We start from the raw sequence: 21937 nt of genomic DNA, 5'->3' as shown, positions 1-21937 counted from the left end.
GCTAGCACCTTGATATAAAAAGCAGTAAGTTCTCAATGACATCAGTAAATTGGACATTCCTTCTGAGCCCTTTCCTTTTAATGGCCATGCTGCTGCTTAGTTTTCCAGGCTCTCTCTGGCTGTTTGGAGCATAAGACATCAAAAGTCATTGCTGGTGGCAATGGAGGAGGAGGATGGGTGGCCAGTGACCTCCTGCAGCAAAGGCTAATTGTGACAGCGATAAATCTCTGGAAAATACCCATCAAACAGCTGGGAGGTCAAAGGGAAACATCTTGATCTGTGACTAGCAAGCCACCTTTGGAGCTACCAGCGTGGCTGGTGGGTTGGTAGCAGCAGATACGCTCCTAAGTCCCCTGAGCTGATGGCACCCCTTTGCTTGGTATTTTCCAGCATGGAAGAGTCTCCATGTGGCATTGTCAGTAGCTGGCTCCCTTGTATACTGAGGTCTTGCATTGCTGAGATCTGTCTGGATGGTTTCTGCATGGTACGAAAACAAAATGTTGTCATAAAGTCCAGACAAATTTATGCTGGGAGGGGGAATTTCCTCCCTTGAAATTCCTGTTCTCACATTTCCCTCTGCCTGAGACTTTATCTTTTCTGCTCATCTTGGGGAAGCCACGGGAATGAAAAAAATCAGGAGACTTTGTCAAGAGCAGGACTGGACTGTTAATCAGCAAAATAAATGAACCTATAAAACTCATATAACCTTGCAGTACATAAAGTAAAACTGCCCTGGTGGTGACAGTTTAATTCTAACTACTCTCTGCCAAAGTTTCATTCTGGGTATGAATACACAGGTTGTCCAAAGGAGTAGCATATGCCCCTTCTTTCCTAATTTTGAGACACTTCTTTCAATGCACATAGTTCAAGATAAATCAGATGTTAAACAAGATATTTACGATCTCCAGAACTCAATAAACCACATTTACACTTACAGTACCTTGGCTCTTTCTGGGCTGAAAAGACCATAAGACCTCATGTATAGTTGTATAAATAAATGAGTATATGAAATTTAGTAACAGGAGCTCTTGTGACTCATAGGAGTCTTTGGAAAAAATCCCCACTAATCTATTAATAATAAAGAATCTGTAATGCTAAAATTGCAAACCCCAGCACGTCCCCTCTTCTTAGCATACCAAGGAGACTTTTTTTCTGGTAACAGTAGCATATTCAAGACAGCACAGGCTTGACACAAGCCTAGTTCAAATTCTGAAGCCGGATACCTAGAATTAAGAGCATTCCCATGCAAGATATTGGACATTCAGCAAAATTCTCAGCCCGATGTAAAAAGCTAATATTTTTAAATGAGATAATTATGAAAGTGCCCAGTACAATCAATCAGTGTAGAATTCCTACTGTTACTGGAGTGGGTATCAAATTGTCTTCATTTCTTGCTGCTCCTAAATTAGAAGTTCAGAGTACAACAAACATGCATTGAAGTGCAGAAGATATAGTACATAGAGGAGCTGGAACCTCTGGCACAGACGAAGGTGTTGCTGGTAGTTTGATACCAAACATTCAACTAGGACATAATTTACAGTATTGACATTTTACACACCGTGATTAGGTTTCAGAATTATACTCCACGGATAAATCAACTGCTCTCTGCTTGGAAGAATGTTTTTCCCATGCTGTCTACAGAGATACAGATGTGACTGAGTCACTTGGATTACATTTCAAGTTTTCCTTTATAGGCACTGTGACTAGGGACCTAAAGTTTTGATTGTGCAGCACAATTCTGCTACAAGGGGTGATTTCTGCAGCCAACTACACAAACAAGAAATTCAGCAGCAGTTCACAGAGCTCTGTACCCTGGAGGGCACTGTCTGTCACTCTTGCACTTCAGTACAGAAAACACACAGATTGTTTCCTACTTTCTGTCTGTTCTCCATTTCTGAGCACCGATGTGACCATCCCTTCTCATATTTCCAGGTTCCTAAGTTGGACAAATAATACTACTGGAAAAATACATATAATATTTCATCAACCATTAAAGGAACAGTGCTGTGACTGGGAGGCCCAAATTCCTTTTTTCTTTTCTTTGTTAGTCTTTGTGTATGTTTTATTTTTTATACAGTGCTTCAGGCATCACTCAACAAACGATAATCTCCCCACATAGAGTCACAGTACAATAAACAAAGCTAGGTGAAGAAGATCCATTTAGCAAGGAGACCACGGTGGTTCCATTTTTAGCCTAGTTCTTCAAGCAATGAGACTTGAGATATCATGCTGTGTGCATATACGAGTGTTTCTTGACCTTTTCTTCCATCAGCTTAGGAATCATCGCCGGGTTTTCCCCAAATTTAACAGGGGGTTAATAGACTTGAAAATACTACATTGCATAAAGAGTGAGGGAAGCAAACAGCTGGGTGAAGCAGGGAAATACTGTTAGTGCCTCCACTGAGGGGAAAGCTAAAAAGGAGCAGCCTTAATTAGACATCAGAGAATCCACACAGGACAGCACTGATGAAGGGGGCTGATTCATTTTGCAGCTCACAGGCTGCTGGTATCTGTGGAGCAGGATCACCAAAAGAAATGAATTTGCCCATCTGAACAGAACTGCCCCTTTCTGTGCCCACAGTCCTGCCCACCAGCAAGGACGGGTGCTTCCTCAGTGACAAGTTCGTGCCATCATCTGAGCACTACCAGCACAGGCTACGGTGTCACCAACAGGTTCAGCTGAAGTCTACTTATGCAAGCCAGCTGATGGATCACCAAAGCTGGATCTCGGAGGAAAGTCTCGGTCTGGCACGCGTGTTACGTTAGTCTGAGAAGCAGTGTTTGCTCCTTCAATGGGATGCCTCTTAGCAGTATTTTTCCCTTTTGCAAATATCCGTAAGATTATACGCACCCTGTATCTTGAATTAAACTTCCTGTCACCGTACGCTGGAGATGAAAAAGTCCCTTGCTGAGTGCGACATACCTTCCCGATTTGACACAGAATTGTTAAAACATTACCGATTTATTCAGGCAGTAAATACATTCAGAAAGACAGTGCTTTGTGGAGGTACAAGATATACTCAGGTACCTCTACAGTATCCAAATCCGTGATTTGGATGAGTCAGGAATTTTACCAGGTTAACAACAACAACAAATCTGGCAGAGAGCCAAAGAAAGGTGTTAATTTCTCACAGTACTTTAGGCTCCAGTTTTCCTCAAAAGCAGATTCTTGAATTCTACTTAAATCTCAGTGACAGGAGAGCTCCATGCTGAATGCAAATATCCTTTTGTCCAAAGACCAAGGCACTTATGCATGGATACTTACACCTTATTCACATGATAAACCCACTTTTTGTGACAACTTTACTTATTATTTGTCCTCAGTAAAGCTTATGAAGAAACACGCCAAGCTAGGGGTCGTTTATACTCAGAATAAAATAGGCATCTTTAGTGAGACTATATGTGAAATAAATGCTCCTCTGTAAGAATATTATTAGCAGAAGCTGCCCTCAAGAAAATTAGCACTGTTTGCAGCTAGATAATATATTTGTATTTGAACAAGAAGGGAAAGAATGCACTTATATTCAGATAACCTGAAATATTTTCAGCTCTCACAGAAGTGGGTTAGCTCTACTAATACAGGGCTTTTCTTTTAAACAGGAATTATATAAAAACTAATTTTACGCTATTAATGTTTTAGTGGTGGCAGGCAGGTTAACATTCTTCCTAATCCACAGGGTAACAACCTTTTCTCTCACAAAAATTTTTACAAAAAAATAAATTACAGATGTCTACTTTTCAGCCTTAGGAAAAAAACGTTTGAGCAACTAGAAGGTAGAAAATAGCCAGAGAGAATTATGACCAAATGCCACATATTAAAAAGTTCTCCACATGTGGCACAGAAAGAAACACTCAATTCACTGCAATTGTCTGCTTAACAGGTTGAGCCTCTGTCCAAGTGGTAGCAATCAGGCAGGACACTAGAGTGGGCAGGAAATCTAAAATTAGGTTTTACTACCTATAATGGAGGATTTATGGGATAATTTAATTGGCAGTCTTGGGACTGAAACTCAAGGTGGGGGAACAAAAACATCTTTCTGGATATACTCTATGAACCCTTCCTGTAGTGGGCTGAAAAATAAAAGTACTGGGGAAATAACCTAGAGATGTAATATCCCCTTTCTAGTGCTAAGTAGGCGATGCATGAATACGTTTGTGGGTACGTGGGGGGGCAGGCATTAACCCGAGATAGTAGGAAGACATGCATTGATATAAACCGATTTTTCTTCTTTTTAGGAGAATGTTCTGTGAATTGCTTCTTGTAGTGAAACATGTCTCCAACTACACAAGGGATGATAAACAGTCCCAGAGTAAACAGAAAGCTGTAATTCACTCCAATGCTCTTCTGACGCTGCAGAGCATGAAAGCACAGCACAAGCAGTTTATTGACTGCAGCAGATTGAACCCAGCCTTGTACTCACTCACCCCAGGACAGCCATTGCCATCCGCAATATTTGCTGAGCCACTTGTACTTTTGTTTCCCCATGGCACTCCTATGCTTATACAGACCTTTTAAAGTCAAACGCCAGTGAAGTAAGAAGCGCTTTATTGCCTTCTCCCTGTTCACCGAAAGAGCTTTGAAAGGGTTAACATTTAGCTCTCTGCTGGCTGAAAGGCTGTGCAGCTGAACAGGGGGGTAACAGGATCCCCTTCTCCATCCTCATGTGTGTTCCACCCATGTCAGCACATGCTACCGATGCATTTTCCGTGGCTTATTGCATTTATTAGATGGGCTTCAAGCCAGCTTGGGAAGTTCAGAGAGAGGAGCAAGGACACTGCCCACTGTCACCTAGCGAGAGGGGATGCTCTCCCACATGCTGCCGGCAGGTAATTCACTGTCACTTTGCCATGGCTCCTTCCTGTAAGGTCTTCAAACAACATGGATCCCCAACTCCATAACCATCTGGGATGCAGGGGACAGACCTACATCAGTAGGTGAGAGCAACAGACCTACCAACCCCTTACAGAGAACATCTTCTAACTCTTTTTAATGCCACGACCAAATCTGCTCACAGTTTCACAATCTCCTGCTGAGATTCCTTTTTTTTTCCTTTTGGCAAATCTAATATTGTTTAAAAATGGCAGTCACTCATTTCTACTCCCAACTAGCAGAGCCAAGGGCTACTCATTCCAAAGTTTTCCTGTAATGGGATCTCCACTGCAGACTTTTATGAAGACATTAGAGCATTTGACAAATGCCTTTATGGTTAAAACCCATGCACGGTCATATTCTATTCAATGGTGACAAGTTTTGATAAGATGACAGAAGAATATGGTTAGTATTGTTACCTCTAGCTTATCACTGGCAGCGTCAAAAGGAAATGTAAACAATCAAGTCAGTATAACAATCCTTGATTATTATTCTTAGAATAGCAATGACATCGAGTTATAAGCCATCATAAATTAAAAAAAATGCATTCCTGTTTATTTCAGAAAGCAACATGCAGGAATAGGCTGAAAAATTCCAAAGCTGTCTCAAGAATTACTCTCTCAGCACATTTTAGAGTTTGTTGGTATAACATGAAAAAATCCCAGAAACAATCTAAAATTAACAGATTCCAAAAATCAACCTTTGCAAGAGCTCTGCTGATAGCCAGTAAGTCTACAGTAAAATTGGTCAGGCCATTTGGAAACCAGCCCATTGAGAAGGCTACAACATCTCCAAAAACGGTGTTTAAGTAGATCTAGGTGTGGCAGTTTCAAGTATGGGCTGATGTTTTTACCGTTTTGCTTTTTTGCCCCTCTCCTGTTTTTTGAATGCTAACATCAATCATCCTTTATTTCTTGCTTTTTATATTGCTCCCCAAATCTTGTTTCTATTGACATGAATGAGAAAAATCCCACTGCCATCAACAGGGAAGTTTTTGCAGTTTTTAAGCCACTCGTGCTCCTTCACTAAGAGGGCCACCACACAGCCTGACACAGACAGACTTACAAGTCATTGTTATAACTAGGATGCTGTTGAAAGGTCAACTCAGTATCTTTTCATGATACTGAAAATTTCCTTTTTGATATATTAATTTACTTTAAATTTCAAATGATATTTGAAGTTTACTTTATATTTGAAATGTTTCTTCCGTAAACTTCCTTTTTTATTTTCCCCTGGCTTACATTTTCTACATTTGGGAATAGCATAATTACATTGAAGTAAAGAAGAAAACCTTTGTGTCTTAAATATGGCCTCTCTGTTGCCTAAACTTAAAATACGTGAAAAGTTTATAGACCTTGACAGATTCAGGGTGTGGTGCATCACACTCTCTTTCATGAAAACGCAGCCTACATCTGCGAGTAAGTTGCCTTTTCATGGAAATACTATTCAGAGAGCATTTCCATAAAAATTCACCCTGGCACCGTTCTGTTTCTCTTGTCATTTGCCCAGCTGTGTTCCTTCCTTGATTGATTTTCATTTTGAATAAGGCACAACAGTCATTTTCATGGGGGGAGCTGGGGAAACTTTTTCCTTAGTAAAGACAAGGCTAGCATACAGCACGCTGAGTCCCAAACTTAGCTTTCCCAGGAGAAACACCAGGTCTTCTCAAGGGTTTGAGTCCGCCCTGGCTGAGGTCAATGCAAGTCCTTCCACTAACCTGAGCGGGAGATAGGGTCCAGCCTAGTTTGCCCAGGGGAAAAAGGCACACAGAAGAAGGGGAAGCGGCCATCCTCAAAGAAAAGAGCAGCTGGCCCAGATGGGCAAATTAAATGAGGTCATACCACTGCCACTGATGCTGCTCCTCAGCCACCAAGTCCCAGCGATGCCCTGAGGCACCGAGCACCTCCCAGACCCAGTATCTTTTATTTCCTCCACCAGCACGCTGAGCTGGGACTGAAATTTAACCATTTCTAAAAAACTTAACTAGTGTTGCAGCAGGCAACGCTGGGGCCAATGCAGAAAGGATCACAGGACATCCTCACGTACCCGCTGAGCCTGCACCATTACCAGCCAAAGGCGAGACAGACAGGCTTCCCCACCCAGGCGAGGATCCCAAAGGCAGGCTGGAAGGCAGAGGCTGCTCCCAGTGGGAGGACAAGCCGATGCCCCACCGCGGTGCCCTGGCAAGGAGACCCGGTGCCGGGGCTCCCCGTGCTGCACCAGAGCGAGCCGCAGCGCTCCGCTTCAGCTGCAGCCACCGAGCCCCCCATCGCTGTGCTCTCGTGTGTTCAACGGGCATTTCAACCATGCTTCCCAAACACAAATACTAAATTATTATTTTAAATGATGGGTTTCGTATTTTCTGAAACGTTTGCCCTACAGTGAGGCTGAAAATGGACAGTCTGTGGTCTCTTTTATGAAGTTGTTTTTATCCTTTCGGAACCAAAGTGGTAAACCACTAATGGCATGAGCATTTTTCTCATTATCAGTTACAACGTTAATGACTCTTATTTAAGCAAGCAGTATTTTAAAACCTTTCAGGCTTGCATGTTCAGTTATTAGACCACAGATTGTTTATTGTGTCTTCTCCTAAGAAAGTTCTTTTATGGTGTTAAATGGAAGAGGCCATTTCAAGACCAGGCAGCAATTTACATCAGTAAACGCTTTTAGGAACTTGTTGCTCCAGTGTCTTAGAACTGACTCATTTTCAAAATCCCTTGCCTGAAGGTTCAGTGCACTCCAGTGCTCAGGTCTAATTGTAAATAGCTAAATGTTCAATTAAAACTGTGGTCTAGCAGCTGAAGCAAAGGCAGACTTCAACCCCAGTGCTAGTATCAAGCTCTGCTTTGTAGTCTTGCACAAATTACTCAGCCCGCTCTTAGAAAACATTAACAGAAACAAAGTGTTTCAAATTTGTTTGCCCTAACCCTCCAGCCACAACACAGTGTTAAGTCATGTCTCCATCCCCAGGAGTCCAGAGCCACCCAGACATAGACCAGCACAGGCCATAGAGGTTATTTTCACACAAGGAGCATAAGGGACTTTTGTTGGGTCCCCTTTTTCCTCAAGCCCCATCCCAATGCCAGCACAGAGAAAAATGGAGGCACCATCACAGCTACCAAACGGCACTAGAGGAGAAGCGCCCAGGGTCGAAATGGGAATAAGCAAGTTTAGGAAGGGTAGAAAGTCATGCATAAAGGCTCTAGCACCAGAAAATCAAAGCACATTCATAAAACAACAGCCCAACATTTTGAAAAGTATCAAGCACGTATTACAAAGTAGTTGCCAAAGGGCTGCTGTCATCTCCAGGAAAAGCAAGCATGCCACAGATATTTCCTGTGCACGCTGATCCTGGGGGAACAGTAAAAGTTGGTTATTGCACAGACCTACTCTAAATGTTCTCACTTTCATAATACACGAGTGTTTTCTCACTGCATCCATTTTTGCTCAAATCCATTGGTGGGCAGCATACCTAACTCAGCTTTTGTTTAAGTTCTTAAGTTCTTCCAAGATAATTGGCCCTACGGGACTTTAATCTAAATGGAGTGTATCTTTGTAGGGACCTTGTAGAGGTATTTCTAATGTTTAATGGTCTCCTGAATTACTACTTTCCTCCCACTGTGAAGGAAATGGGCTCGCCGCCGTCCGTTTCCCCGTAGCATTCATTACCACTAGCAACACGGATGTAGAATCGGCATCCCTTAGCCCATCCCATGCCTCAAAAGCACAGGAAAGAAGAGGCAAAGTATTCATCCTCCTCAGCGGAGGAAGACTTGCTCCATATTGGTGTGATCAAGCGATGGTTCCCCTCACGTGCAATTACTCAAGATCCATCCATTTGGGCTCACACCGGGGGGCTAAGGCAATTATATCCCGGCACAGCCTGCTGACTCAGGGCGACTTGCTGACACGGGCACATACCTGCCAGCGATGTGGGAACGTGAATCTGTCTATGCGGGGTTATTTCTACCTTTCTTGTGCAGCCATTTCTCAGACCACTTTCTAATGTCTTCCAGACCACCAGCAGCCCGCAGACCATATGTGGAGTAACACCGCCATAGACTAACTGGTTAATGAGTTATTCTCACAGCCTGCAATAAGGCTCCCCTTAGGAGCTGGTAGACATCTCATTGCCTGCCAGCAGGCATAGTCGAGAACCGGCTCTCAACTGCTGTCAATACCTAATTTAAAATGCTTGTAATTATAGCAGTACAACAGCAACATTTTGTTTACCTAAAAGCCAAGTTCCTCATTCATTCCCTCCGCCCCCGGCAAACAACTGCCAGATACGCGCACACAAAAAAAATGGGGATACAATTGTAAAAACTGTAGGTAGCCCTTCAGTTCATAGTGGTTAGGAGACACTGGCGTATCAAACCCTACGGCTAACCCCGGCACACGACCGTAGGCTAGGCTGTGCTCAGAGCAGCGGGACCCTCGGCACCCCGGTGCGATCTCCGCCGCAGTCTGTGACGGCAGCTAAATGAAGGTGCCTCATTACACGCTGTGTTTCGCCGTGCTGCCCCTTCCCGGGGTCAGTTTGTCTTTCGAAACTGTTTCAGCGTTGGTGAGAGAAAGCACACAGGCTTTCGAAACACAGAAAACTTCTAAACCAGCTCTACTCAAAAACTGGAGTTTAGGGTTTCCCCCCCGTAGTGGTCTCAGCTTCCTGCCAGACAACGTCAGCAGCGCTGGGAAGGGAAGACTCTCCTCACAGCCCTTCACTGTTGGGTTAGTGACAATCCTGTGTGTGTCCCAAGCCTGTCGGGCTTTTCATCCCTTTTCTGGCCTGTTGAAATCACAAGAGAAGGAGCTGATGTGTAAAAGGTGGTGCACTTTGGCTGTAGATGTCATCATATCCAAAACGCCTTTCAAATGTGAAACAGAAAAATTAGGATTCCCCTGCAATAGGAAGCTACTGGGCCCTGTGATGAATTGAAACAGGAGACCTTGACAGCAAACCTTCACTGACTCCTTGCTGCCAAGGGACTGGGAGGAGGCTGGGGATGGAGCAGGAGGGAGTCATAAGACCTGCAGGTGTATGACCCATGTCTCCTCCTCTGTGAAAGATGAGCCCACACAGAGAAAGTGGAAATTCTCTGAGTTCCTACACGGGAAATTTTATCAAGAGAAAAAGCAGTGCCTGTTTCCTGTGCTAAAAAGAGAGTGCCTTTAAATGCTGTAGTAACCGGGGGGAATTAAGGCTTTAGGAAATCACCACAGTGAAAACACTTCAGGGCTTTCCAGGCCCAGTGGAAACACGAGGAAGAAACACTTAAGCTGAAGAGCTCTGCCCCCTCAGAAGCGAACGAAGAAGCTGCAGCCACTTCAGCAAGGTCAAGATTTCATCCACTGAATAGAAACTCAGAGTTTTCAAACTCTTTCATGGGTTATTCTGGAATGGAGGAGGAAGAGGATTTTATGGGTTGGTGGTTTTCTTCCATGTAAAACCAACTGAAAGTGGTGAATATGTTAAAATGGGCTGCTTGTTTTTCTTTTCAAGAGAGCAATGGTCCAAAGGAGAACAACAGGACTGACAAACGCCCATAAGCACATGTGATGATGTACACCACTGGTTTTGAGTTTCTGTATGCCAGCCAGGCTCTAGCTTCCTACCAAACCATTAAAAAAAAAAAAAAGAAAAAAAAAGAGACAAGAGTTCAAAAATTCAGTATCGCCTACTTAGCTATGAGTGGCTTTTTGTGGAATGATTTGCCTTGCTAATCCCTTCCATGAAATGCAGATGAAAGTCACTATGGATGGGGATCTGGCTGGGGCAGGTCTGCAGCTGGCACAGAAGAGCCCAGCTCCATCAGCCTCACCGGGAGCTGGATGGGCGCTCAGCACAGCGGCATGGGGGGTACTCACGTCGCACGTGAGCGTCAATACTACCGCTTCAGGACTCTGGTTGCCAGTGATGATTTGTTTCCTTGCAGGTCCATAAACACTCACGACTTACGTCAATGTGGTTTCAGGCTCATTTTTAGCTTAGACCACTTGCCTCGCAAGGTCCAGGAGCAACCCAGAGTCCATGGTCAAAAGGAGCCTTGCTGTGCTTCAGACGAGTCTACTGATCTGAACTGTACTTCTGCAGGGACACGAGGGTGCCAGAAATCAGCGCAGAGAGCCAGCCAGAATTCATCCAACCGTTAACAGGCAGGAACTAGGAATCACACTTCTCCACTACAAATGGTAAAACTATCCAAGCCCAAATCCCCTCCCCACAAAATGCAAATGCCTTCCTTCTATTTTTCCTGGTGTTAAACATATGTTACATACGCCTTACAAAACTCGCACACAATTTGTCCGGTTTCGAAGCAGGGGCTGAAGTGCAGCAAACATCCTTGCTCTCGCTCCCATTTCTGCTTTCCAAGATGAGTGCCAGAGAAAGTATTCTATTTTTGTAAGAGTTTAAAGGGCATGGTCAGAAAAGTGACTATGTAAAAATGGCACCTTTTCATCCAGCAGATCTGTTCCCAGTGAGTATTCTGAGTCATGTCTGCTTATTTTAGTGACCAAAATAGATTTTTACTACTTCTCACTCCTCTTTAGTCCTGTGGAACCAACACAGCAAAGAGGGAGTTATATAAATCCTATCCTGGACCAAAACCCGCCGGGACTCGTTAACCAAGTACGAGGGGCAGAAGCGAGGGCTGGATGCGTCCCTGCGGGTGGCTGAGCGGGCAGTGCCGCTGCCCACCGGTCCCCCTGCCCTATGCCAGGCACATCACATCACACAGGGTAGTGTTAACTGAGCGGGAGAGGAGAGGAGGATAGCTCTAATCCCCTTCGTCCAGGCTCCCGTCCCTTTCAGCAAACCTCACCCCCCGGTCCTGCTCTGCAGACCAACCACAGACTGAGCTCCCGGGGCTCACATTTAGTTACAATTGTCTTTCCTGTAAACTGTCATGGAAATCACAAGCAAATAACAAACACGAAGCTCGCCCCTCCCTCCTGCTAGCTCCTGCAGAGCTACTTTGCAAGACTGACGGCAGCTTCAGAGGTAAGCTGCACTCGTTGCAGGGACAACTTTCATGTCAAGACACCGACCAGGGGCCAAAAACTGCTCCTGTGCCTGGGGCCAAGCACAAACCTTATGGCCTCTCCAAAGCAAGCTTTCCACAGTTGTGCTTTGAGAGATTTAAGCAAAGTATAGACCCAGGGGTGTCGCCTATATGGTTGGTAAAACCCTTTTGCGCGGGATACTGGACCGGTTTTAAAAAAAAAAACCACCTAAATGGATATTACTATTTCCTTCATGAGCAGAACAGAATCTTAATAGAAAGACCAAAGTTTAATGCACTCCTATCTTACTCTAATGATAAAAAAATGATGGTTAATGTCTTAATTTTTCAATTTTTTCAATGAAGTTAGAAGAGACAGCAGTGCAGAAAGCATAAAAGGGCTTTCCATCGCTATTTCTAATGTTTCTACTGCTGGTGATAAAACTGGACAGCAAAAGGGTACTTTGATAGTAAAAACGAAACTATTACGTACTGGGTCAGCGTTAAAATGAAAATAATAAGTAAGCAACACGATTCATTCCTAGTCAGACTGTAAAACATTCATCTGGTCTCTCTGCTGTACTTGTACTTACATCTCCCTCAGAGCAGCTGCTGGGGCCTGGATCGGACCGTGCACTCAATGCCAGCCATCTGAAAGCCAAAATACCCAGTCCTGCAACCCCAATTCCTACCCAAGTTGATGGACAGAGGCTGCATCTTCAGTGATTTTCCCAAACTAACATAACTGTCTCAGACTGGCAAGATTAACCTGTCCTCTGGCTAAGGAGGGAACTTACACAATTACTGTCAACTAGATGCTTGATTTTTAGATGGCTACAGCTAGGTGAGGTGAATCCTACCCTCCGAAAACTATTTTTCAGTCTCATCACATAGAACTGACTTCTCCGCGTAGAAGAACCAAGATGTCAGGTTCAGATTTCTCCATGCTCTTCATTTCAAGAGGGTGATGAATTGCTTTGCTGAAATGAAGCCTTGGTTGTGCGTACCAAGAAGGTGCTCTTTGTGGTTTCAGGATGTTGACATACATATTGGTGACAGACGATTTGGCTTGTCTTGATTGCAAGAGATACAGGGCATGTTACAGACTGTTTGCTATAAATACATAAAAATACCAGAGAACTTACAAATGTAGCAAAGGAATGAAGTGCACTAGCCCAAATTCGCAACTTCACATTCTGGGCAAATCTAATGAAATCCAAGAAAAGGCACAAGATACCCACCAGGACCAAACTAGATCTTAATTTGATATTAAATCCTTTGTCTTAATTTAATAGTAAATCCTTCATTTTTTCTTTTTCAAACCTGCTTTTAATGCCACGGCCACAAGCCTGTGCAAAAAAAAAACCCAAAACCTCTACGAGTCTTTGAAGAGCCAACTACAATCAGAACAGTCAATGTAAAAGCGGTTCTTTGGAGAAATGACAGAGAATTGTGACCGTGTCTGCTTTGCAAGAGTCCTGCAAATCAGCTGCTTTTTCAAGCAGATTTTGCAGTTTAGTCTCAGTGCGTGTTGTAATGCAACATATTAATGTTACTTTAGTCATTTACTATAAATCCTTTGTGTATAATTTGTGAACTCTGTGGAGAGCAGTCTATTTTATAAACAGAATTTTAAAACACCAGGTTTAAATTTATTGCAGGGTTTATTCAGAACTGACAAAGCCTTCTTAGAAAACTGAATTTTGCTTAGAAGACATTCCTTCGGCAGAACTACTAGACTTCTTTCTTTATAAAGCCCTTTTTAATTACGCAGAAAAATATAAACCGTGATAGAAACGCAATTTGTCTGAAGTGAATTGTTTGACTGCATATTTCATTTTTTGTTCTCATGTAATGAGAGTAATTTACAGAAAAAGTTACATTGTGCAATTTGCTAAATCCACGTGATTTTTACATATACATTTATTTGCACCAAAACAAATCACACAGGAACTGCATGCAGTATAGCTACTGAATATCAAAAAATATGTGACTTCTTGAAAGAGTCTGCTTCAGTCAAATCAGGTCAAATACACTGTGTACATCCATACTTAATAAGCTAAAAATAAAGTAATAAACTCAATGCAAGGCCAGAAGGTATTATGAAAAGCTCAAACTGGTAAGCCTACATGACTTACAAATTAGAAGAAATCAATCAGATTTCACAAAACATTTTGTTGTAAGTGGTTTACAGGGCAGCAAGCTGCTACTCCTAAGCCACTGCTCCCAGCACCAGAAAAATGAAAAAGACCTGAACAGTTAATAAATCAATGCGTATTTACTAACAGCATAATATTGGCAAAAAAAAAGACCCTTACCGACCACAGTAAAAAGCAGAAGGAAAAGATGCTAATTCAGCAAGCAATATATTTGGGATGAGGGGAGGGAAGGGAACCTACTCCTGACCCACTCACACCTGCACAGCCTTTACCAGGTCTGCCCCTGCCACCCCACTGCATCCCAGCTCGCAGCCCAGGTGCTGCAGTAACGGCTGTGTCCCGCTCTCCTCTCATTACAGAGTTGGGTGTTAGTCACAGGCAGTATTCCCAGACTTAGCAGCAACAGTCTCAAACTCCTTGATGCTGCCCCATCCAGTCTCGCACCCCAAATTGGTCTCCCGCAGCGGCTGCCTATTCAGCTGGTGCAAGCTCAATCAGAATTTTTCTCCCGTTGCTATTTCTTTGCGAGGTGAAAAGAAAACAAGCCTGTTTCATTACGGACCTCCTGGAGAAACTTGAAAACTTGGGTGTCTAAATGGAGCTGATCGAAACCACATTTAAGCTCATACTTGTTTAACTTGCCTCGCGCAGTACTGCGGGCCTGCCGGTGCTCATCATTTCCTACAAGCCAACCTCTCTTTTTCAAATCAGCAGCTAATTAGGTGCGTGTAGTTCAAAGCTACAGACTACCTGACAAATCCAGAAGATCTGAAACACAACAGAAGTCAATATTCATTTGCAGGAGCAGCATCTAAAAGAGGCAGCAGCTTTTTAACACCCTACCAATATTACAGAGTGTCTAAGCATCCGGGCAGCTACAGCTTTCTCACTGCTAAAAGGACCAGCAGAAGCACGGCATCTTTTAGCGGACAGTGAGAAGGCTGAAAGTAATGCTACTGTCAAGACACTTCAATAAGCACCTGGGTATCGTATCACTCAGTGTCCGTATTAAAATGAATCAAACCAGAAGACCTCAATTCAAGACTAAGCCCCCAGCTTTCCAGCCACTTGTGCACAGCAGCAACCTCACAGACATGAGTGGTCACCCGGAGTTCAGCTGAAGAGCTTGTGTGGCTACAAGTTGAGGCCCTTAGTTTTAAACCATCCTCTGTCAAAGCCTGTTGTATCTCCAGCTAAAATGAAAACATATGTTTATTGTTTTCTCTTTGGGCAGACCATTAATATTTATACGATGCATTATCAAACAAAAATAACTATGTATTTTGTTCCTGGAATAAGTTTCTTCTTATTGGAATGAAGTTGTGCCAAGGAGGGATTTCATCTGATGCAAGCAGCATGCAAGAACAATCCATTTACCATGGTAGCTTTCTAAATTAAAAAGCGGCATTTCAGAATGGGCCATAGCAAAGGTAAGTTGATCAAAATGAACCCTGCAGTGCAGTCTCACGCTCCACGCAAGAGAGAGTGCCACGAAAGTCAGTAGGAGATACGCTTGCCACAGCAGTACGGGAAGCAGGCTTTTTGCAAATCCACTCATGCTTACTTTAGATCAAATATCATTTTTTGCTCTCAACATAAAAAATGTCTCGCTGCATGCATTTTAGTCTTGATACATACACCAATTAACAAGGACGTGCACTATGTCCACAGCAGAATAAACTCTTTGGTTTTCATTGTGAAATTACTGTTTCTTGAACTCAATCAAGCCCTCCAGATTATACACATACCACTAAATATAAATAGAAGAGGTTAAAATGCAGTTTAAATATAACAGATATGTCCGCAACTCCATATTTAGATATACCCTTTAATTTTTTCCTATTGCCTACTTTTTACTTACATTTAAATTTAGCAAAGTAATTTTAGACTGCCAGTTTTCTACCTACACTAGTTAACTATGCTGTGAAGGAAACATATTAGATTTTCTCCACTTTTATCATTACCTTCCAAAATGCCAAAGCGATACAAATTCTCTCAACTGAAACCTTCAACCAAAAGACAAAATGATGCTCGACTTTACTGGGAAACCTGCCTGTCAAAAAGTGCATGGCTAGAACCACACTGGGAAATAAAAATTATTCTAGTGGCTGTGAAAGTGGCCAATTGTGGGTATAATGAAAAACAGTGTGGTGTTATTGTACAAAAGGTAATTCTTTCAACGCAAGACAAACATCATTATAATTCAGGCTGAAAATATCTTACCAATGTGAACTTTTTTTTTTACAAAAGCATTTTAAATCAACTGTACAGGAAAGCTGACGTACAAGGCATCAACTAATCCCTGGCCTACCTTCCCAGCTGTACAGCAGAAAACCAGTGGGCAGCATTAGGCACTCAAGGCTAAGCCTGCACTGCTGACCTTAGCTGATACGGATCAGGCCCAAAGGGTCCTTTCTGATCATACCCCCTGTCAACAACTTCCACCTCGAGTTCGGGACACAGATTTCCACAGAGCTACTTGCATGATTAAAAGAAGTATGGTTTGCCCTTACAGCTGCCTTTTCCCGAAAAAATTAAAAATATTCACTGAAAAGAAAACGACAAGCTTCCTGATAGTGGAAAAAAACCCCAATGCAACAGATATTTCAAGGGAAAGGGTTCATTTCAACCCAAACATTTTAAATTATTTTGTTGTTACCTGCGAGTAACTGCCGGAGCATTTAGGAATGCAGAGGCAAGGAAAGGAAGGAAACGTAACATGTAATGTTTCAGGGCTACCAGATGCCATCACCACTGCAAAAGCTTTTTATGTTTTTTTGATCCTCACGGGAGTGCATTTAACCAAGAGGAGAAAGTGCTGCACATGGGGACCTCAGTAAAGTGATTAAAATGAAGTGCTCTGCAGAGGGAGAGCCAATGCCAGGAGCCTCACATTTTGATAGCGAAACACTGGTGTTTTGGAGAAAGCGCAATGGGAGAGGATTTGCCTCATCAGTAGCCAGGTATTTTGCTCATGTGGCGTTCAAAGCAACTGGATTACAACAGTCACCCCAGGGGTTTGTATTTGTTTACACAACTCCATGTGCACACAGAAAATAAACTGCCCACAGAAGAGCAGGTAGCAAAGACGTGTCCACACTGTGAAGGTGAAAGCACTGGTCTTAGGTCGAATTGTCATTTTAACACTAACAACTGTGGAATCCAACCAGATAGAAAAGGTCTAACCTATTAACGTACAAATGAGTGTACTTCCAATAGAGACACCACCTCCAAGTTCGTAACAATCTGTATTTCAAGCTCATGGTTCCTATCACTGAAATCCCTCAATGGACTCAGACACACAGATTTCTTCAGTGCCTGACAAAGAGCTCAAGCTTGCTTAAAAGAGAGAGAGAGAGAAGCCACATAGTCATTACTGCTTATAAACCATCGGAAGAAAAATATGGCTGATATATATCTATTAGAATATATCTTTAAGAACCAAATGCTACATAAATTACAATCCAAATGGAATAACACCTTAGGAGCAAAAAGTCCGACTAATCACACCTAGGACTTACACTGACAGATCATTTATAAAATTCCTGTAACATGTAACTCTATCCAGTACTATATGATTTGTTTAACTTTGGGACTAAATTGTGGGAGGTGGGGACAGATGCTGTTCAAAGCTCTAAACCCTGAAATGCTTTTGAAGGTAGTGATTTTTTTCTTGCAAAGTTTTTCAAAGAATTGCATGGCAAGTTTGCCATTGTTCGCCTACATATATGAAAGAGAAAATAAGAACTGACCTTACTATTCCAATGTACCATATCTTCGTTTTTATAAATGTCCTTTACGAAATAGATAAGATAATCAACGTAAAAATACATTTGTCCCATATGAAGTACAGCTTTGTTGATTTTTGCCTTTGCTTATTTCCTTTTAACTAGGAAGTTGTCAAACAATCTATTTCTCTTCCTTGATTTTCCTATCAGTTCAGGTGTGCTTGAAATCGCATACCTGATGATACACATATCGTGATGAAAGTTTACATTTCATACCCTAGTGAGAAGCTGTCTTTGTCTACTTGTTTCAGCGAAACCAGGGAAGTGGTTAAAGGGTTAAACCAAAGGAATGTGACATTTCTCCATGTGTAGTTCATAGACCTATCCTGGTTTTCCTAATGGACTCAAAATTACATGGGCAGAATGTAATTTCCAAACTATTACTTCAGGACTGAAGCACAGTGTTAATGCAGAGAATGACACTTTGAATACAAATAACAACTTCATTAAAGAAAGAGCAAGTTTACTTGTACTGTGGGTTCTTAGCAAAGGCAGCGATGAATGGAAGTTTATGTTAGCCAGAACTTGCAACTTCAGCTTTTGTAAATATCATTACGTACACTCCAAACTCTACAGCAAAGTCATCTGGTCACCAAAATAGATCTCCGCATACTGTATCGCAGCGCTTACTCTGAAAAGTACCACAACCGACTCTGACTCTCCTCAGACCAACTCAGGTAACTGAAGGTTTTCCTACAGGCAAGAGCTAGTCAGATTTTGAAAAGGCAATGGAGGTATTAGTTAATTGAATGATGAACTGCTGAAAGAATTGCAAAGACACTAGGACAAAAAACGATGGCGGGGGGGTGTGGGGGGGAGGATGATATAATTTCAGAGGCTGATGCCCGAAAAGACAGCAGCCAGCCCGAACGAAACCAAACAGCGCTAACGCTTTAAAACTACAGAAAGTCGGAAAGGGCCAGTTTGCGCAACGAGCTCCCGCAGAAGATGCGCGGCTCCGGCTGCCGCCCCGCGCCCCGGCCGGGCCGAGCCCTCGGGGCTGCCCCGCTCCGGCCGCCGACGTGCCGCGGCGAGGGGACAGCCGGACCGCCGCCCCGCCGCCCCGTCGCCCGCGGGCAGCCGCCTCGCCTCGCCTCGCCCCCGCCAGGCCCGGCCCGGCCCGGCCCGGCCCGGCCCGGCGGCGCTGCCCGCCGCCCGCCCCGTTCTCCCGCCGCTGCCGGCCCCGACGGCCGCGCCGCGCCCCCTCCGCGCCCGGCGCCCCGCTCGGTCCGTCCCCGTCCCGTCCACCCCCCCACCCACCCCCCCCGCCCCATCGCAGCCCCGGAGGGAAAGGACTTACCGGGCAAGGCCGGGGAAGGGGGCGAGTCCGGGGTCCCGGGGAGAGAGGACGGGACGGGACGGGACGGGACGGGACGGGAGGGGCAGGGCCGGGGCCGGGGCCGGGGCCGGGGCCGGGGCCGGGGCCGGGGCCGGGGCGCAGCGGCCGCCGGCGGCGGGAGCGAGGGAGGGAGTGAGGGAGCGGGCGAGGGGACGGCGGCGTTGCCGACTGCAGTGAGTCACTTCAGTCGGGACGGGCTCAGCCCATCGCGCTGGCCCCGGGCTCCGTGCGCTTCTTCCTCTCTCCAATCGCCGAGCGGGGCAGCCGCTGCTCCCCGGCGCTCCCCGGCTCCCCCGCCGCCGTCGGGGCGGCCCCGCGCCGCCCGCCGGGCACCGGCACCCCCCGGGGCGCACCGGACCCCCCGCCCCCCTCCTCCCCGGCGTCCTCCCCCGGGCGCCCCCGCTCCGGGGGGGGGGGTAGGGGGTTGGGGGGGGCGGGCGGAACTGGAGGTGAGCGGGACCTGCGGGGGGAGGACACGGGGCTCGCGGGGGCTCGGCGCGGCGGGGCTCCTCTCCTCCCGGCGCGGGGAACAAGAGCGTGTTTTAAGGGGCAGAACAAGCGTGCGGTTGTTGCGAGGACCCGACGTGAAGTCCAAGCCTGGCCTCTAACCAGGTGGCAGCGGGGCTCCGGAGGGCAGCGAGATAAATAACGGGCTGCACGGAAATAAAAGAACGGGGGAGGGACGGGGGAGGGACAGGGGAGCCTGGTCCGGCCGAAACGGGGCCGAGCGCCCCATCGCCCGGCGCCGCAGGGGGGACGGAGAGGGGATGCGTCCCGAGCCTGGCAGCGGCACTCACCTCGCACACGCTCTCCCACTGACACGCACCCGCGGGGAAGCCCAGCGGGAGGCGGGCCAGCCGCGCACGCCGGGGAGAAGCGGGCGGTGCGCCCCGGCCCGTCCGGTCCCGTCCCGTCCCGTGCCGTGCCGTACCGTGCCGTCCCTCCCGCCCGCGGGCCCGGGGCTCCTTACCGGGGCGCCGCTTCTGCCCGCCGCCGCGCTGCCCCGGCCTTCCCCGGGCACGCCTCGGCCCCCGCCGCACCGCCGGGCATCGCCCGCCGCTCTCCCCGGCGCTTCTCAGCCAGCGGTCAGCGCCGAGAGCCAGCGTACAAAGCAGAAAACCCAGTACTCCCTTAATTAAAAATAATAATAAAAAAAAAATTAAAAAAAAATAATTAAAAGCGTCTCAGTTTTTAAAGCAGAACTACATAATGTATTAATTGGTCGCTATTAGCATGCAGTTTTATTGAGCATAGCACACAGAAGTCTGATTGTGAGCGAGGAGTGTTTTCAATGAAAGTGGAGTTATTTTAGCTGCAGACATGTTTACATTTCTGTGGTTTAGTCTATAACTTTCTCTTTTTCTTGCTTCAGAATTCTGCTCCATGAAGCAAAGCCCTTAGCTCCCAGACATTCCAAAAAGTCTGCCAAAATAATAGAAAAAAAAAAAAAAAGGAGAAGAAATAAAAAAAACACACACAGAGACCCCCAAGTCTGGGTCAGGCTCAGGGCTGGATATGGGCAGAGCGAGTATACCCCCTCCTCACTCACTCTCCAGTTAAAAAGCCTTCAGGGCTCCATTTCCTGTTTTTAAGGAAAAAATAAAGCGGGTCTAGGACTGATTTTAGACACTGCCTAGACCAGGGCTGGTGGGTGCCGAGAACCTTTAACTCTCTCAGTGCCAAAGGGTACCCACTAACGCACCGGTCCGAGCAACCACACGCCTCCCTCCCTCTGAGAATAGCCATAACAGCAAGATGGCTTTTTACCCCACTGTGCGTTTTCGGGTGACTGAGAACCTGAAGGCCCCAAGCAACAACCTGGTGCACGTCACGTCCACCATAAATGAGCAGAGCGAAGAGACAAAATACCCCCAAAGTGGGACTGAGTACCCTCTGCCGCAGACCTGCCACAGCAGCACCCACCTATGGAGATCTCCTGGCGAGATCGAGCGGTCCCTTCCCGGCAGGCCGCGGTGCAGAGCTGGGGACCGTGTTGCTGGCCGCCCCACCTTCCCCGCAGCCGCTGCCTCCCCTGCTATGGATAGGCAGCGTCACTCATGTGGCCCTCATTGAGTGGGCGTGAAAACAACTCGAGCGTTTGGGCATTAAATCCACAGCTTAGGAAAATCAAAACGGAGCAGTTTGGTTAAAATTAGGAACACGCACTAGTGAATGAAGCAAGAAGTTAGTGGACACCTCCCTATGAAACTACCAACTCGAGTTTTCCACTCTGAGGCTCAGTAGGTTATGATATGAATAGAAAGAGAGCGATCAAAATAAAGCACCCCTGTAATGAAGGGTTGTGTCTCCAGGGAGTTAGGGAAATGACAAGGAGAGGTGGCAGGAGAGAGGATGCTGCTGCAGCACCGAGAGCCGTGGGAGCAGGCGCAGACTCCGCTGGGGCACCCGGCAAGGCTGGATCCCACGTCCGGATCCTGCACCTCTGCCCTGAGCAACCTGCCCCAGGGCAGGGGAACCCGTGGATCTGCAAGCAGCAATGCAAAGCCTCGAGTGAGGCAGGGGAGGAAAAACCACAACTGGGTTTCTTGGCCAGGCATTTGGTCATAGCCCCGCTGCCCCCCAACATTCACCTCCCAACCTTGTCCCAAGCATTTTTAGGTGTCCCACCCCCCCTCCGCCCCCCTCCTTTTTATTTTACATGCCAGATGACTCCTGTATATTTGGACCTTTCGCTTTTGAAGAAGCCAGAAAGCGTTATGATTTCCTAATGCTCAAAAAAGAAAAGAAAACACCTTTCCCCCAAGATGTTTTATATT

General features: G+C 45.7%; 1 protein-coding gene across 4 annotated transcripts in view; it reads right to left on the bottom strand.

Moving 5' to 3' along the window:
- The window catches only part of ERG (ETS transcription factor ERG), a 156456-nt gene extending 134731 nt beyond the window's left edge, over positions 1-21725 (bottom strand). For 2 of the 4 annotated variants that reach the window (XM_052794527.1, XM_052794533.1), the window contains exon 1: positions 19122-19176. The gene's annotated coding sequence lies outside the window, so the exon portion shown is untranslated. Of the gene's footprint in view, positions 1-19121; positions 19177-19957; positions 20029-20130 lie in introns of those variants that run through there. The other 2 variants (XM_052794529.1, XM_052794528.1) reach the window with 2 other exon arrangements.
- Positions 21726-21937: the final 212 nt, after the last annotated feature.

The sequence above is a fragment of the Harpia harpyja genome, chromosome 8, assembly GCF_026419915.1.
Source record: "Harpia harpyja isolate bHarHar1 chromosome 8, bHarHar1 primary haplotype, whole genome shotgun sequence".
NCBI classification, from domain to species: Eukaryota; Metazoa; Chordata; class Aves; order Accipitriformes; family Accipitridae; genus Harpia; species Harpia harpyja.
This window is presented reverse-complemented; position numbering and strand designations above follow the sequence as displayed.